This window comes from Siphateles boraxobius, unplaced genomic scaffold, assembly GCF_051911475.1.
Source record: "Siphateles boraxobius isolate OS27281-9 unplaced genomic scaffold, OSU_SipBor_1 41, whole genome shotgun sequence".
NCBI lineage: Eukaryota > Metazoa > Chordata > Actinopteri > Cypriniformes > Leuciscidae > Siphateles > Siphateles boraxobius.
In genome coordinates this window covers 28,729,340-28,734,289 of record NW_027509042.1, presented here as the reverse complement: position 1 = coordinate 28,734,289, position 4,950 = coordinate 28,729,340, and the positions used below count along the sequence as shown (strand labels likewise).

Genomic DNA, 4,950 nt, shown 5'->3' with positions numbered 1-4,950 from the left:
TAATTCAAACTGTTTAGGGAAAGAGACTGATTTAAGAACAGTTGCATGATAGTTCGATTTAATGTACATTGCAACTCCACCCCCTTTACTTTTACGATCAACTCGAAACACATTATACCCTTCTAATGCAATGTCATGGTTTGAAATAGATTTTTTAAGCCACGTCTCAGAGATAACCAAAACATCTGCTTTAGTCGTCTTAGCCCATATATGTAATTGATCTAGTTTTGGCAACAGACTACGAACATTTAGATGTACCATTTTAAGGCCTGATCTATTTGAAAAATCTAGAGGAGTTGAAACTAATCCCGCTGGACCAGGATTTGGATTTATACCGGCCAGCAAAAGCAGCAACATTATCAAATATCGCTGCCTTACATTTTTAGATGTAATACTACATTGATCATTTCGAGAGTCCGATACAGAAATCTTAGGGATAAAAGCAAAGAAAAGTAAGTTCTTTGTCCTTGTGTCCATTTGCGTGGAATTAATAACAGCCCGGAATGTAAAAGTAGTGTCCGTACATTTGGAGGGAAGAAACATATGGAAACGCGACAGATACATCGCTTTTTCTTCCGTTTTTGTTTGTGTGTCCCATAGTCCAAGCATGAAGATTACCATACAGAAAAGCAACATCTTCATATTATCAGCGTTTGAAATCAGAAACGTTCAGACTAAATCCGAGGCAAAAATTAAGCTCGCTCGAGCAACCGCGGTCAAGTGAGTCGTCATTTGGAAACGCTCGGTCAAGCCAGCCGCCGCCTAGATGTTGATGTTCGTCTATTTTTGGAATTACGGTACGGAAACATGGAGGTGCCAAAAAGCTGAGAAAGATTTGTATTTCAGCGGTTATTCTCCGAATTGACCGAACATCAAGTGCAACCTATTGAACTATTTTCAGTTTAACTATTTTCGCAGATATTTTACTGTGGAGTTTTAAAGAAAATAAAGGCAAAGTCTGTCAAAATACATTATTACATTTGCTCATTTCTTGCATTTTGTACTGCTGTTATTAAAATTCCTATATTGACATGCCATTTTCAATGGTTTCTTTTTCTGGATGACCATCACTCTGTCCACATCGATTTTCAAAGGGTTTTACTGTGGAGTTTTAAAGAAAAAAAAGGCAAAGTCTGTCAAAATGCATTATTACATTGCTCATTTCTTGCATTTTGTATTGCAATTATTAAAATTCCTACAGAGTTGACATGCCATTTTCCATGGTTTCTTTTTCTGGATGACCATCACTCTGTCCACATCAAATTTTAAAAAGAGTTTCACTGTGGAGTTTTAGAGAAAAATAAAGGCAAAATCTGTCAAAATACATTACATTGCTCATTTTTTTTGTATTTTGTACTGCAATTACTAAAAGTCCTACAGAGTTGACATGCCATTTTCAATAGTTTCTTTTTCTGGATGACCATCACTCTGTCCACATCAATTTTCAAAGGATTTTACTGTGGACTTTTAGAGAAAAATAAAGGCAAAGAATCAAAATAATTTATTATATTTCTCTTTTCTTGCATTTTGTATTGCAATAATTAAAATTCCTACAGAGTTGACATGCCATTTTCGATATTTTCTTTTTCTGGATGACCATCACTCTGTCCACATCAATTTTCAAAGCATTTTACTGTGGACTTTTAGAGAAAAATAAAGGCAAAGAGTCAAAATAATTTATTATATTTCTCTTTTCTTGCATTTTGTATTGTAATGTAATTATTAAAATTCCTACAGAGTTGACATGCCATTTTCAATGGGTTCTTTTTCTGGATGACCATCACTCTGTCCACATCAAATTTCAAAGGGTTTTACTGTGGACTTTTAGAGAAAAATAAAAACTTATTTTCGGTCCATATCAATATTTACTGTAGATTTTGAGGAAATTACAGAAAGACCATAAAATTAAATACAAAAACAGTCTACAATATTGATATCTACAGGTTGTTACAAGAAAAGTTTAAATGGTTGAGGTTATTATGGTCAGTGATTGTAATGATGTTCAACGGATTTCATTGTTTAATATAGTTGGACAAGTTGCAAAAAGTGCAATTTGTAATAGTCAAAAAAGACAAAAATGAGAAGTGCTTATGAAAGTTTATTAGAAAAAAAAGAAATGAAAAAAAAAAAACTAATTGTCACACAAACAGCAGTCCCAGGATGTGTTTTTTGCTTCTTCTAGTTGTACTGTGTTCATCTGCACACACTGTGCATGGTACCACCTTGTACAGCTGTCACACTGTATCTGGAGAGGGACAAATAGAACACTTAACTTGCAAAATATAGACTTCCATTCAAACAGATTTTCTGCACAAAAGCTTTTTTCAACTCTCCCAAGTTTACTAATAGTTCACCAACTGTTACACAACTGTCACACAGTTTTCCATTTATTATTTAGATTACTTAGCAATCTGCAATATAATAGTTCTTAAAATTAGCTTGACAGCTGCCAGAGGGCAAGTGCAAGGAAAAGAGCAAGGTGTAGAGATAGATGCATCATTTTGGCTTTTGTAGATGATTTCAAAGACTTCAATTCACTGTGAAGCACTGATAAAAATCAATTACATTTATGAACACTAACTCCATTGACAACTCTAGCAAATCAACATAATCCCTGAAATCTCTGAACTGTGCTATTATGTTTGTATATGCACATCATTACCAATCTCTCTATACCCGTGTTTCCTAGCTAATGTCCACTTTCTGTTCAAGCCACAATATACAAATACAAAACAACCAATTATAAACACCTTACCCAGTCAGTCATGGAAGGCCCCGGACTTGGTGCTTTAGACGCCGAACACATGGAGCAGTTTCTCTGTGCATTGAACACTAATGGAAATGGAAATGCAAATTTTAAACTAAGTATTTAAATATGGCAATCGGAACACATATGAAAAAACCTGCTACCTGATGCTTGAAGTATTTCCAGTGCCAAAGCCTTGCGTTCCCGGACCATGTCTTTTTTAGAGGTCCCAAAATCCATGTTTGGCAATTGAGGAAATGCTTCCATTACTGCCTTTGCCATCTAAAAAAAGGGAAAAAAGAAAATAAAGACTGGATAAATATGTTGGCTAATCATTTAAATACTGTAAATAGCTCTTAACCAAATATGGGGATAGGCTATGCACACACTGACTCCAAATATAAATGCTAAGTGATTCATATCATTGTCAGAATACAAGTATTTCACTAAAATAATTATTGTACCATTAAGACGATCACACCACAGCTAAATCCATCCTGTTGAAATGGGTGTTTCATAACAGTTCCTTTGAACTGAATATTCACCCAGTCTCTTGTTCGGTGGTGGATCGTCCTGGTTTGAAAGTATTCACTGTGTGACAATAAGATGTAACATTATAAATTCTAATTATACAATTATTCTTAAATCTACATTGTATCGTTTTTTTTTTAATACTGCCAATACCCATACCATTTCTGAACAGGATGTCCATTTCATAAATTGTATGAAAATTATATGGTTCAGATGATCACACAGCATTTTGAAATGGAAGAGTCGGTATGGTCACCAATGGAGCCTGGATATGTTATCTAGTGGAAAGTTTGGTACTGTGCCCAAACAAAAGCTTACTGAAAGCTTATTTTTTATCAACCTAAAATGTGGATTACAAATTTTCTTGAATAGAATAAAGATTTAAGAAGATTTTTTTTAGCTGGTCCTAAATATTACACGAGGAGAAGAGGAGGGATGCTGAAAGAGTTTATATGCTGTTGGATTAAATGACTCCTCCTGAACTTTATGTGCAGTCGCTACCACTGCTACCAGTATCTATCCAGTGTTTAGGGCTGGTTTTCAATAATTGTAACTCTGTTTTGACCATTGTCTCTATAGTTAAACTTTTACTGCACACTCTGCCCATCTCTCTACAGCCCTTTAATGCCTGCACTGGAATTTAGACAATCATATACAGTGCATTCCATCTCGGTTTATATAATAGCTGAAATTGCATAAGTACCAGAACTTATGGGCAGCAAGTTCTGAATCCGACTGCTCTGCAGAGTTTGGCATTGGATCAATAAAATAGACACAGCTTTCTGCTGCATTGATGTACTGTAACCACAAGAAAATTTACATTATTTAACACATACACAACAACAGAAACAATGTGAATGTACATAAATATAAATTGTTAAATAAACAAACCAGAAACTTCCAGTGCAATTCTCCAACATTAACAAACGATACAACAGCCTTGTAATCATCAAAGTTAACCTGTTGCACATAAAAATTACTTCAATAATATATCACAGAAATGACTTAAATATTTATTCACATTTAAATTATTATGAAAAGCGTCCCCATTTGAACCTCTCCCAAATAGAAACAAGCTGTACCTTTGACAAACTTTGTCGTCTTACTTCTGTTCTATCCCCAGTGAGGATCACATTGGCTGTGTAGTGGTTCATCATGTATATGGTTTTATCCAAACCAAGTTCATTAATAGTGTGATGCATGAGACATTCGATGATCTAACATGTTTAAAATTCAATCAGAGAGAAACATCAGAATTCATTACATAAGCCTATTTTAAATAAAACATTTGTTTTAGCTTGGACTGAGAGCTTGAGTCAGGCTGCAAGGACAACCCTTTCATGCTCAAGTGACATTATTTTGTAATGGCTCATTCTGGCTTAGACCAATTTTATAATTGTTGGCATTTGCATTAAAACTTTCCCAGTTGACAAATATTTAATGATTTAAATTATTTATATTAGGGCAGCATAAGTCAAGTCAAGTTTATTTATATAGCGCTTTTCACAATACAGATTGTATCAAAGCAGCTTCACAGTATTAAATAAAAATTATACAACAATGTTTGTTTCTAGTGGAAAACGTCCACGTATGGTAATGCTGATCAATAGTATTGTTGATTGATTAATTAAATTAAATATCTCCAAATATCACACGCATAACACTTCTATTAC

General features: G+C 34.2%; 1 long non-coding RNA gene across 1 annotated transcript; it reads right to left on the bottom strand.

The window, feature by feature from the left end:
- Nucleotides 1-3,994: 3,994 nt before the first annotated feature.
- Nucleotides 3,995-4,609, bottom strand: LOC143707255 (uncharacterized). The gene is made up of 3 exons (XR_013193137.1): nt 4,360-4,609; nt 4,169-4,237; nt 3,995-4,075 (listed from the first exon to the last, which is right to left on the bottom strand). It is a non-coding gene; the product is annotated as an uncharacterized LOC143707255 (long non-coding RNA).
- Nucleotides 4,610-4,950: the final 341 nt, after the last annotated feature.